We start from the raw sequence: 14,568 nt of genomic DNA on the forward strand, positions 1-14,568 counted from the left end.
CTTTTCGGTTCCACAGAGCTGTCCGAAATTACTCTATTGCGACATTGGCTTCGGTGATATGTAAGTAAAACACGAAGCATAAGCAGTATTCAACCAGCGACTGAGTAGGTCTGCTGCACGGCGGCAACAGTTGTTGCAGGGCAAGACATTAGGTGGGGCCAGGTACTCGTGGTTTGCTATCCCTGTTAATAAATATCCACGAAACAAATATCGTCGTAGAGTAATTTCTGGAGCGCTGTATCCAATGGGCAGGTACCACTGCGGTCTAAGAAGCATTTTGTTTGTAACGAGAAACAGACCGACGCTTCCCGTCGACTCTGGGAGTCACATGAAAGACGTGATGAGCGGTATTTGTTTGCGCTGACTCCAGCCACACGTTGTAGAAGTGAAGATGCAAATATCAGCCGAAACATCAGAGAAAACGCGCCTGGCGACTCGAGCAAAAACGGCGGGAAGCTTTGTCTTTTTTTTTTGGTATTGTGGACTCTACTGTGCAGAAGACAACCTCGAGCCCAGCAGCAGAGCCGCGATACAATAAAAGAAAAGAGGTACAGAGAGAGAGAGAGAGAGAGAGGGAACTGTAACGCGGTCTTGGGCCCAGACTGTGTCGTCGTCACTATACAGAGCATGGCAGGCCGCGTCGTTACATGTGGCAGCGGAGGATATGGGAGGGGGGTATGGGAGGGGGTAGGGAAGGGAAGGGGTGGAGAGAGGAGGGGGGGTTTCGTGGCCGGATTAGCGTGCGCCGGCACTTAGCGCTCTCTAACGACTCGTGAAGCAGTGGCTGGCGGCTGGCTTCCCCGCTGAGCACTCCGCCCCGCCGGCGTGTGGGATTAGGCAGACCCGCTACGCAACGCTCTGAACTTATCTTCTGGCCGCAAGCCGCGCTCCCATTTCCACTGCGGCAGCGGCGAAACGACGCACAGCCGGGCGCCGTGGGCTGGCTGTGTGTGTCTCGGCCTCTGAGCTTCCGGGTCGCTCTGCCGTATTCCGCCTCTGTTTCTGCTGTGCTGTTTCGTGCTGTCCCTCATAACACGTGTCCCACTGGGCTCTCTCTCTGGGTCAACTCTCGCCGCAGGCCGCAGTTTTTAATTCGCGTACCATCTTACCGTCACACTACAGGCAGTGACATGACAGCACTGCTATAGGGATCAGATGGCTGGCGTGGAAGGTGGGAAGTACAGGTAGTGTCAAAACAGGTTAGGTTCCGATTCATGAGACAGTTATGGCTTCTTGTATAGAGTATCTTCGATCTTCTTGCGGCGTTAGATTAGAGCAGAAACTCGAGCTAATGGCGAGAGCATCTATCGTTTTCGCCGAAAGACGTCCAATGTCGTACTCGCAGCCGTGACAGCGTTATACACCGAAGCGCAAAGAAACTGGTATAGGCATGCCTATTCAAATACAGAGATATGTAAATAGGTAGAATACGCCGCTGCGGTCGGCAACGCCTGTATATGACTACAAGTGTCTGGCGCAGTTGTTAGATCGGTCACTGCTGCTGCAATGGGAGGTTACCAAGATTAAAATGAGTTTGAACGTGGTGTTACAGTCGGCGCACGAGCTATGCCATAAGGCATCTCGGAGATAGCTATGAAGTGGGGATTTTCCCCTACGACCATTTCACGAGTGTACTGTGCATATCAGGAATCCGGTAAAACATCAAGTCACCGACAACGCTGGTGCTGGAAAAAGACCCTGCAAGAATGGGACCAAAGACGACTGAGGAGCATCATTCAACGTGACAGAAGTACAGTCCTTCCGCAAATTGCTGCAGATTTCAATGCTGGGCCATCAACAGGTGTCACGGTGCGAAACAATTTAACGAAACATCGTCGACATGCGCTTTCGGGGCCGAAGAATGACTCGTGCACCCTTGATGAAAGCACGACACAAAGCTTTACGCCTCGTGTGCACCCGTCAACGCCGACATTGGAGTGTTGATGACTGGAAACATGTTGACTGGTCGGATGAGTCTCGTTGCAAATTATATCGAGCGGATGGTCGTGGACGGGTATCGAGGCAACCTCATGAATCCACGGACCCTGTATGTCAGCAGGAGAATGTTCAAGCTAGTGGAGGCTCTGTAATGTTGTTGGGCGTGTTGGAGTGTTGCAGTGATACAGGAGCCCTGATACGTCTAGATAAGACTCTGACAGGTGACACGTACGCAAGCATCCTGTCTGATCACCTGCGTCCATTTATGTCCAATGTGCATTCAGACAGACTTGGACAATTCCAGCAGTACAATTCGACACCTCACTCGTCCAGAATTTCTACAGAGATGCTCCAGGAACATTCTTCTGATTTTAAACTCTCCCGCTGGCCACCAGACTCCGCAAACATTGAGCATTTCTGGGATGCCTTGCAGCACGCTGTTCAGAAGAGATCTGCACCCCGTCGTACTCTTATGGGTTTTTGGACAGCCCTACAGGATTCATGGTGTCAGTTTCCTCCAGCACTACTTCAGACATTAGTCGAGTCCATGCCACGTCGTGTTGCGGCACTTCTGCTTGCTCGCGGGGGCCCTACACCATATTTGGCAGGTGTATCAGTTTCTTTGGCTACTCACTGTGTAATGAGGAATTAAAATTAGGGTTAAACAATTTTTTCTGCCCATTGCACAACTGTAATACCACTCTGATGACTGGTGTTGCAGCTCTACATTGTATGACAGCTGCGAAAATCGCTTATATAGATCGGTGGGTGAGGCATTGTTTGTAGAACTTTGGGTGGCACCTGGACTTCTGGCATGCGTACATTTACTTTTGTGATGTGTTCAACTTTTACCGGTGATATTCTGGATTTTATTTTCAGTATTGACGCTAAAGAGGCGGATACCTGCTATGTCACTGTGAACGTCGGTAGCGCATCCTTTTTCTAATCGATGTATTCCGCCTCTTGATCGGAGACTACCTACATTACCTACTTGAGTTCGTTAAATAACAGCGGTGTCCGACTGCTTCGAACTCACACGGCTTGAGTGCAAGAATACAAATCGCATCGTAACAGGTCACGCAGTATGTGCTCACAGCCTGCAAAAATGGGTAAGCCTCCCTGCAAAAGATGTGAGTGTGGGGCACTGAACCAGACTATCCGGCACATCGTCGAGGAGTGTGAACCGCGAGTCTCCCTAGGTGATGCAAAGGACTTTTCCATTGTTTTTTTTTTTGTTTCGTGGCTTGCCTGGATAAGGAGATTGGAGGATATCGTATAACAACACTTTGTTTCCATGACGACCAAAATAACAATAGGACAACTCAATACTCATAACAGTCGACTGGTAATGCAGGAGCTCCGTAAGGAAGTGGTGGAAAAGAGACTGGACATACTCTGTTTGCAGGAGTCGTACTCTCTGGCTGCAAAAGTTGCGTTCAGTGCCGCAACATGGCAAATCGTTAGCAGTGGGGATACCCCCAAAGCGGCCATCCTGGTAACCGACACTGCACTGCGCGTAACACCTCTGTCACAATACTCCAGTAGTCACTGCAACGTTGTGGAGATACAATCCCCTGCTGGAGTTGTAATTATCATCAACATGTACTTCCAATACGGAGACAGAACTGAGCAGCGCATAGACCATCTAGTGAGTGTGGCCACGGCGTTGCGGGGACGCAAAATTATCATAACTGCCGACGTAAACGCAAAATCCCCCCTGAGGTACAGTGGCACAAGGGACGAAAATGGTGGTAAAGCGGAAGAAATGATTATGGCTCTTCAACTAGTGGTGGCAAACAGACGAGGCAATCCTCCCACCTATGTGGCCGGAGGGGGACAGGGAACAAACACTGACGTGGCGTTGGTCACGCCAAACGTGGTCAATATGCTCCAAGAGTTGAAAGTGGTAGACAACGCCACCACTAGTGATCACAATCTAATTAGCTTTATTCTAGGAGATAGAGAGTGCCACTGGGCCATGGGGTGGGAGGTGCAAATGAACTTCAGGATAACAGATTGGTAACGCCTAGCCAGAGAGTGCGACATTCCTCCATTACCAGAAGGTGACGCACGACAGGACTTTAACGTGGACGATAGGGCTGAGGGGCTGGCGCGCGCAGTATCAAGGGCGATCAAGGCGGCCGTACCAACCAGGAGGGGGGCCATGGCGGCCACACCGTCACCATGGTCAGCCGAACTGCAAGAACTGCGTCAGTCAGTCAGAAGACTGAGAAAGCACAACCAGCGCAGTGTCGTCTGGTGGGGAAAGCAAAGATGGCTGCTGCTATACCGGGAGGCAAAAGATAATTTTCAAGAAGAACTAGAAAAGACGACATCAAAAAGTTGGGAAACTTTCGTAACTAATCAGCTGGCCCTTGATCCTTGGGGAGTGCCATATAGATTGGTGAGGGAGAAGATCTGTTCCCCAACGATGTTATCAACGATCAGGCGCGGGGATGGGATGACGGAATCCTGGCAGGAAACTGCCGAGATCCTCCTCCGGTGCCTGCTGCCTGACGATGATATGAATGATGACACTGAAGGACAGCAACAATTACGGAACGAAGACCTTGTCAGGTATGTAAATGACGAAGTGGTCCTCCCCTTCTCTGAGGAGGAGGTTGCCGCTCTCATGAAGTCCCTAAAGAAAGGAAAAGCCCCCGGGCCAGACGGCATAGTGGCGGAGGTAGTGCAGTTCTTAGCCCCACAGCTAGCTGCGCCGCTCACACATCTCTTCAACGAATGCCTCAGGCAGGGCAGATTTCCGAAGATCTGGAAAGCCGCAAATGTAGTGATTATTAAGAAAAGCCCTGAGAAGGATCCTGCTGAGGCCAAATCCTACAGGCCCATCTGTCTGTTGGATGGCTTTGGCAAACTCCTGGAAAAATTACTAGCTGACAGACTGACTGCTCACCGCATGCTGCATGGGATGAGCAACAGGCAATTCGGTTTCAGGCCTGGGCGATCGGCATCTGATGCAGTCGCCTTGGCGGCCGAGGTCTGCGGCTCAGCCCCGTGTTAGTATGTTGTTGGCATCATGGTGGACATCAGTGGCGCCTGTGACAACCTGTGGTGGCCTTCGCTTTTCTCCTACCTCCGGGAGAAAGAGTGTCCAGGGCTGCTATATGGCTGTCTGAGGAGCTATTGTGAGGGTCGGGAGGTATGGCTATCATCCCCTAGCGGGAAAGTCGGGAAAACTATCACCAAGGGTTGCCCCCAGGGCTCCGTGCTGGGTCCCCTTTTCTGGGACATCCACATGGGGCCTCTTCTGGACAGCCTGCAACAGAGCGAAGAGGTGCTAGAGGTGATAGCCTACGCTGATGACCTCCTCCTGCTGGTCGGCGGCCGAAGTCGTGAGGACATAGAACCCAAGATAGAGAGAGCAATAGACAAACTACAACTATGGTGTCGCAACACTAAGATGACTATCTCACCAACCAAGTCGACTTATCTATTACTCAAAGGACAGCTAGTGAGAAATCCGACCGTGAGAATTGAGGGTACGCCAGTTCTTCGGAGACGAGAAACACGCTGCTTGGGAATCATCATTGACGAAAGGTGGAACTTCGCGAAGCACATTGAAACCGTAACCCAGAAAGAATTACAACTATTAAATAACCTGATTTCCATCGGACATAAAAGATTTCACCTTCCGCCTCATGTAATTAAACTATATCATAACAGTATATTGACGTCAATAGTGGGTTACGGCTCGGGAGTCTGGGCTCACAGGCTCACGAGGGTGGTGCCCGCCATGACGGTGAGAAGAGTACAAAGGAACATGCTACTAAGATCTGTAGGGGCATACAGAACATCCCCGGGGGGGAGCCCTGTAAATCATAATGGGGCTCTGTCCTCTGGATATAAAGATAAGGGAGCAGGCCGCATGGTATTGGGCCAAGAAAGATAATATTACAAAAGTAGAGGAAATTATGGGAGCACCATTTAGGGATAAGGGGAAGATAAGGGGGAGGGGTGAGGATCTATGGCAGGAGTTACGGGAGTCAGATGAAACTGGTAGAAGAACCTTTCAGTTCCTACCAAACGTAAAGGAAAGAATGAGATACTTCGAGCCAACTCGGGGACTGTTCCACTTCCTCACTGGTCATGTCCCCTATCCGACATATCTATGTCGGTTTGGGAAAAGGGCGACGCCCGCGTGTGACTGTGGCGCATCGGAGGGTACTCCTGACCATGTGGTTTATGAGTGTCCCCTTTCCGATGATGTAGCAGACACACTAAGACAACAAGTACCAAGTACAAACACCTATGACTTACTCAGACAAGATGAGACCATTCAGAGACTGAACACGCTAGCCAATGAGGTATCACAAAAAGTATTAACAATTTTTCTGAGAGACCTTCGTGACTAGTTAGCTAGAAATCACCGATCGCGACCACCACTGCAATCTCGTACCGCCCGTTCGTGGATAGGTCGAATAAACAGGTGGAATCCGCCACGTGCAGGACTAGAGGGACTGGGGTGATCTACTTCACGAACTTGACAAACGCACCGACTATGACGTAGAATAGATTTTAGTTAAATAGAATAGGATAGTAGATTAGGAACCTGCAGCAATAATTAACTCCTTGCCCGCCCTGTGCCAGAGGCATGCTCATAGGGATTACCTCTATGAGCCAGGCACCCAAGTAGGTGTATATTAACACTGGCACAAATGTAACGCTGCAGGCAGTCAACACTAACCACTCGTAGATATTAGAAATTATGCTAACACTAGTAAAATTAGAAGTAGTCTGCCCAGTAATAAAAATGCAGTACTGCCTGTAGTAAAGTAAAAATGTAATAGCTGCTATTATAATAACACTAAGAAAATGAAGACCCACTAATCATTAAGGTGGTGGGTTACTTTGTATAATTATTATTATTATGGAAATAAAGTTAAAAAAACACCACCTTGTTAACGTATCATTTGTGTTTGCCTTATCTTTTTCCTTGCATTTTTAACTGTATTTTAGGTGTCGTGCTATACGCTAAGCAAACAAATAATAACAAATTATCGACCTCTCATTGGTAGGCTCATGTCATCGTGATGTGGTACTGCCAAGGATCGTGTCGAAGTTGCGACGTCAGTATTACTGCTTGCTGTATTGAGCAGCTATGCGTGGATAGAATTAAAGGTGACCATGAAATAGAACAGTTCTTTCCGTTATTGTTAAATGAATTGCTTTCCCCTTTTCTAAAAAAAATATTCCCGTCTAATCAAGGGGCCTTGTTTCGGCTTTGATCTGTCAATGCTCCGTCGTGGCTTAGCGGTAACACGTAATACGCAACTCTTACTATAGGGCGACTCACGAACGATGGCGGTTCGCCCATGTCGAGACACAGCTATTTTTTACGAATCCAATTGACAATTGCGGTACGTTCAAGCGCGCGCTTTCCGCTTGAAGAAAGCGTATATCTTGCAGTTATGTCTTTTTCTTCCTTATGCAGAATGTATCACTTATCACAACACTCAGCGATGACAAGTGGCAAACAAACGCAATCGAAATTCCCTGGACAAATCGCTACGATCACGTTTAATGGTCGCATTAGCTACGGCATTCGAAGCAGAGCTATCAGCACATACTGAACGCTCATTGGCTGTCGGAGCATACGTCACGTAGGTGCGTAGAACAAGCCTAAACTCGACCGCCGTTGTTCATGACTTCAGCTATAGTGAATAAGTCTAAGTTTGGGAGAAAACCGTTTTAAAATCCCTACAGCAGTTTCTGATATTAGCGAGAAGGTATAGACAGCAGTGGTGACGGGGAACTTTGATATACTAATAATTATACACTTTTCTCGGTCGTTTTTCCTTATTTTTTATTTTTCCGTTGAGATATAAATACAACAGGGATGGAAAAAGTGTAGAATATCGAAAACAGATTACAGACTTTGATGTACTAGTTGGGAAAGAAGAGATGAAAATAATAGCACTAGGTTGGAAAAGATGGAGGACAGGATGAAACCAGTCGAAAGACGAATGACAGAAAACGAATGTGGGGAGGGAGGGAAGGAGGGAGGCGTAGGGGGAGAGAGAAGACAAGAGAAGCGAGAGAGAGAGAGAGAGAGAGAGAGAGAGAGAGAGAGAGAAGTGCTAATGGAGGATAGACAAATGACGTAACGAAGTAGGCAGCAAGGAGATGCAAGGAAAAGTCTGGAGGAGGGGCGTTTACTCAGGAGCTGAGCTGCTGCTGTCAGATGTCTGAAGACGATGAGTGACGATGACGACAGGGAATCTGAACAAATTCGTCCCCTGTTTGTTGACGGAGCACCGCGATACCCAAGTCTCGTGATAACTACTGAATCCCAGCGGCCTCCTCTCTTTCCTATCGCTGAGCTGACGTGATTAATCGAAACAGAGCAGCCGTACTGCAGAGGGCGCACGCCCTCCCACCCACCCACCTGCTGATAGCCGCAGATTCCCATTTTCCGGCGGGGCGCCACCTCGTTTGTGTATCCCCAGGGGAGCCGGGAACGCGCAGTGTTCTCGCGGCCTATCTGCCCGGGCCCCGACTGCGCGGCTTTCCCTGCTGTGCCGAGGCGAGGCGAGATAGCGGCGCCGTGGCTGCTGCTGCTGCCGCCCTGGGAGATGAGAACAGCCCAGCGCTGCCGAGGACACGGCGGGCAGGAACACTCAGGCGCGACTCGGATCTTGGCAGCACCGGCTCTGTTGTCTGAACAGCATTAAACACCCTGCACCGCTGACTGTCTCGTAACTTGAATTACAATTACCGTGTATAAGGTCCACCTGTAAATCTCGTAAAGGTGCTCCAGTGACGATGGGGTCGACACTGAAACAGCTACGATTTCAGGGACAAATTTTCTCTTTCACTAACTTCCCTCACACCTGTCTTTACTATTTGTGTTTTCTTAAATCATTATACACTCCTGGAAATGGAAAAAAGAACACATTGACACCGGTGAGTCAGACCTACCATACTTGCTCCGGACACTGCGAGAGGGCTGTACAAGCAATGATCACACGCACGGCACAGCGGACACACCAGGAACCGCGGTGTTGGCCGTCGAATGGCGCTAGCTGCGCAGCATTTGTGCACCGCCGCCGTCAGTGTCAGCCAGTTTGCCGTGGCATACGGAGCTCCATCGCAGTCTTTAACACTGGTAGCATGCCGCGACAGCGTGGACGTGAACCGTACGTGCAGTTGACGGACTTTGAGCGAGGGCGTATAGTGGGCATGCGGGAGGCCGGGTGGACGTACCGCCGAATTGCTCAACACGTGGGGCGTGAGGTCTCCACAGTACATCGATGTTGTCGCCAGTGGTCGGCGGAAGGTGCACGTGCCCGTCGACCTGGGACCGGACCGCAGCGACGCACGGATGCACGCCAAGACCGTAGGATCCTACACAGTGCCGTAGGGGACCGCACCGCCACTTCCCAGCAAATTAGGGACACTGTTGCTCCTGGGGTATCGGCGAGGACCATTCGCAACCGTCTCCATGAAGCTGGGCTACGGTCCCGCACACCGTTAGGCCGTCTTGCGCTCACGCCCCAACATCGTGCAGCCCGCCTCCAGTGGTGTCGTGACAGGCGTGAATGGAGGGACGAATGGAGACGTGTCGTCTTCAGCGATGAGAGTCGCTTCTGCCTTGGTGCCAATGATGGTCCTATGCGTGTTTGGCGCCGTGCAGGTGAGCGCCACAATCAGGACTGCATACGACCGAGGCGCACAGGGCCAACACCCGGCATCATGGTGTGGGGAGCGATCTCCTACACTGGCCGTACACCACTGGTGATCGTCGAGGGGACACTGAATAGTGCACAGTACATCCAAACCGTCATCGAACCCATCGTTCTACCATTCCTAGACCGGCCAGGGAACTTGCTGTTCCAACAGGACAATGCACGTCCGCATGTATCCCGTGCCACCCAACGTGCTCTAGAAGGTGTAAGTCAACTACCCTGGCCAGCAAGATCTCCGGATCTGTCCCCCATTGAGCATGTTTGGGACTGGATGAAGCGTCGTCTCACGCGGTCTGCACGTCCAGCACGAACGCTGGTCCAACTGAGGCGCCAGGTGGAAATGGCATGGCAAGCCGTTCCACAGGACTACATCCAGCATCTCTACGATCGTCTCCATGGGAGAATAGCAGCCTGCATTGCTGCGAAAGGTGGATATACACTGTACTAGTGCCGACATTGTGCATGCTCTGTTGCCTGTGTCTATGTGCCTGTGGTTCTGTCAGTGTGATCATGTGATGTATCTGACCCCAGGAATGTGTCAATAAAGTTTCCCCTTCCTGGGACAATGAATTCACGGTGTTCTTATTTCAATTTCCAGGAGTGTATATTTATCTTTTCCAAATCTTGCATTTTATTTTATAACCTGTATTTATATTAACAAAGAGCTACAATGGAATACTGTCACATTGTACGATTGTATTAGTAATAATACTGCTCACCAACTGTTATACAGACTCTCAAGCTGCGGCATTGTCGTGAATAAAACACTGACCCGTATATACAAGTGGTGCACATAATGAGCGCCCCCTGTTATCGCTATAACGCCTCTGCGGAATTCTGGCGTCAGCGATAACAGAGAGTGCTCATTATGTTGAGCACTATGTTTTCTTTCATTGTGCCTTCTTTAGCGATTTGTTTTATGGTTTTTAATATTATAGTGTGCACTATCAAAGGTGTTTATTATTTATGTCATTATCTAGTGCATATGTCGACTACTGTTTCTTAACTCTTCCTCTTTTTAACAATCTTACTTTTGTCGTGTTCTATTTCATTGCTTTTTATTGCTGTAATGCCTTTTATACGTTATAAGCTCATTACAGACTTCAACTATTGTATCCCCCTTTATTTTCGCTGTTCAATTGATTGTTGAAAACTAGTGTATGCTGACATTAGCGACATCTGATGACCTTACAACACAAACATCTGCTGGCTACTGTGCGGCAGCTTGTTTTGAACACTAGTGCTACTGACAACATGACTCGTGCATATGATGTTATTTATATATATTTGACGATGCTGGTGCTGATTCTGCACTTAACATTTGACGATGCCAGTATGGCTGCAGTACATTAGGACTTTGTTTTTATAAAACAGGTATGCCTCTTCATACTTAAAGCACACAGATGCATACATCTGTCAGTAGTGCTTTTCATTATGGTCTATTTATTGTTTTTAAGCTGCAGAGAATCTGCGAGTGTATTTATGTTTTTCCCATTTTTTGCAGCAGTACACCGATAATACTCTACGACCAATTTTGTTGACCTCATGGCGAGCCATCTTGTGCTTACATTTCAGCAAGTCAATGCTCGCCTGCACACTGCTGGTTATCTTCAAGCTTGCCAAACCCTAACTTGGCCGGCAAGCTCGCCGGATCTGTTCCCAACTGCGAACGTTTGGAGCATTATGGGCAGGGTCCTCCTACCAGCTCGGGATTTTGACGATCTAAGGCGCCAACTGGGCAGAATTTGGCACGATATCCCTCAGGAGGACATGCATGAACTCCATCAAACAATGACAAGCCGAATAACTGCTTGCATAAGGGACACAGGGGGATGAACATGTTACTGACTCGTTCAATTTGTGAAGCTTTTTTTCTTGAATACACCATCCACTTTTCCTGAAATTTAAATTTTTTTTTCCGAAGATGTACCTCACATCTACCGATATCCGTCTCATTCGGATAATTCCTTCGCGCTGCGTCGTTCTTTCCGTCTTAGAGTCTATACTGATTCTGTACTGCCTAGACAATGGCTTGTCCAAGGAACGGACGTTTGTCATTATTTTAAAGGAAGCTGGACTGAATGGTCTACTCACTGCACTAAAGTAAAATTTTCACTTCTCTACTTGTTTTGATACAGGGAGCGAAAGACTATTTACAATTTGTACAGAAACCAGATAGCAGTTATAAGAGTCGAGGGGCGTGAAAGGGAAGCAGTGGTTGGGGAGGGAGTAAGACAGGGTTGTAGCCTCTCCCCGATGTTATTCAATCTGTATATTGAGCAAGCAGTAAAGGAAACAAAAGAAAAGTTCGGAGTAGGTATTAAAATCCTTGGAGAAGAAATAAAAACTTTGAGGTTCGCCGATGACATTGTAATTCTGTCAGAGACAGCAAAGGACTTGGAAGAGCAGTTGAATGGAATGGACAGTGTCTTGAGAGGAGTATATAAGATGAACATCAACAACAGCAAAACGAGGATAATGGAATGTAGTAGAATTAAGTCGAGTGATGCTGAGGGAATTAGATTAGGAAATGAGACACTTAAAGTAGTAAAGGAGTTTTGCTATTTGGGGAGCAAAATAACTGATGATGGTCGAAGTAGATAGGATATAAAATGTAGACTGGCAATGGCAAGGAAGGCGATTCTGAAGAAGAGAAATTTGTTAACATCGAGTATAGATTTAAGTGTCAGGAAGTCTTTTCTGAAAGTATTTGTATAGAGTGTAGCCATGTATGGAAGTGAAACATGGACGATAAATAGTTTGGACAAGAAGAGAATAGAAGCTTTCGAAATGTGGTGCTACTGAAGAATGCTGAAGATTAGATGGGTGGATCACATAACTAATGAGGAAGTATTGAATAGGATTGGGGAGAAGAGAAGTTTGTGGCACAACTTGACCAGAAGAAGGGATCGGTTGGTAGGACATGTTCTGAGGCATCAAGGGATCACCAATTTAGTATTGGAGGGCAGCGTGGAGGGTAAAAATCGTAGAGGGAGGCCAAGAGATGAATACACTAAGCAGATTCAGAAGGATGTAGGTTGCACTAGGTACTGGGAGATGAAGAACCTTGCACAGGATAGAGTAGCATGGAGAGCTGCATCAAACCAGTCTCAGGACTGAAGACCACAACAACAAACTTCTTTTGAAGTCGGCTTCGTTTGTTACTATTGAGGCACGATAAAGTCCGGTTACATCTACTTGCTCAATGATTCTGAAAGACTGTCCAGTTACTAATTACGAAATGAAATATATATCTGCACTTTTGAATACTTGTATTTTAACTCTTCAAACATCGGAATAACAAAATGTAACATTCATTTGCTTCCGTGAGGTATCTGTTCCGACTACAATATCTGCTTCCTACGGCACCACAAAACACGACTTGCCTCCATTATTTCACAACTTGCTGCCAAAAGAACAAAGACAAAGAAAAAAGATAACCTTTCCATCAAAGAAGTTTAAATCACTGTTAAAGACATTAACTAATACATATATACCGAAACTTGCTAGGTTTAAATTCTAGGATTTTGTTGCTCATACTTCAAAATTTGTTCTGAACACAAGACATGAATGGTTCAAATTAAATAATGAACTTTAATCGGCTTTATACGAACTTTCTGACTGACAAAATGAAATTATCTATACTCGTCCGTATCGAAAAATTCACAATATGTCTTAGGCTTGATTATATCACAAAATTAACCCTTAAATAACACTTTCCCAGTTTACAAAACCTAGTGTTAATGTTGTTTCTGCATGTTCAATCCCTCTCGATGTTCACTTGTTCTCATATCATTCGGGCAGCCAATATGAGCTTCGTTCTCTTTCCCATTCCTTCAATGTGTGTGTGAGTGTGTATATATATATATATATATATATATATATATATATATATATATATATATATATATGTGTGTGTGTGTGTGTGTGTGTGTGTGTGTGTGTGTGTGTGTGTGTGTCTTTCGTCTTTTCTGTACAGATCCTTTCATCTGTTAAGCACTGACAATGGCAGACATTTGGTTGTATGTATAAAACAATAGACTGCATAACAGGCGGACCCAGTAGTTTTGTCTGCAAATACCGCTTCTGCAAGAGCTGCAAAACCAAATGATGAGTAAGTGAATTAGAATATCCATTTAATTTGTCGTGTTCGGCTGCGTGGACATTTTAAAGTGTCTGACGCAAGCCATCACGACGACGTCGTTTGGTTCACAGTCAGATCCTATGTTGGACGTGCGTTGTTAAAATGCAGTTGGGTGCCTGGGTTTAAAATTAACAACATGACTCGAAATACTGTTTTACATCACGTGCAGCTAACCATCTGCCTTTTAACAATGTATGGCCAACGTAGTATTTTCCTGTGACCACAATATGCCCGTTTGACAGGTTATACCGTAAACTTGAAAATGAGTACTCAGCGGAAAACTGGACGGTGGTGAAAAAGAAAGACAAATATTGGATAGTTAACGCTAGCCAGTGCGGTAAATTATTTATGTCATTTAAAGAATTTTTTCGGCTGAGATTCCTACTGCAACTGAAATGTTGGAAGCAGTAGGTGTGTCGGAGTGGTGAGTGCACAAAGTATACACCAGAAGGCTATCAAAGCACACTCCAATGTCTCTCAGCGGGCTGTCGCATAGCGAGCCATATCCCTACGGCCAGTCATATAGGGGTCAAAATTTTATATATACTCACTTCGTCGGCCATAGTTAGTAATTTTATGTCCAAGTAGCCGTCCGCTTTTCAGTGTCCCTTTTTCTCACATAATTTCTTCAGCACTGACCAGTTTAAGTCGACTATATCACATCACTCTTGCTTCAATTTTGTTGGCATTCACCTTATAACCACTTTTCAAGAAACTATTCATTCCAAGCATTCTGTACCAGAAAACGGTACCACCGGCCTAAATCAATTTTTTTTTTAT

The sequence above is a fragment of the Schistocerca serialis genome, chromosome 10 (genome assembly GCF_023864345.2).
Source record: "Schistocerca serialis cubense isolate TAMUIC-IGC-003099 chromosome 10, iqSchSeri2.2, whole genome shotgun sequence".
Lineage (NCBI taxonomy): Eukaryota > Metazoa > Arthropoda > Insecta > Orthoptera > Acrididae > Schistocerca > Schistocerca serialis.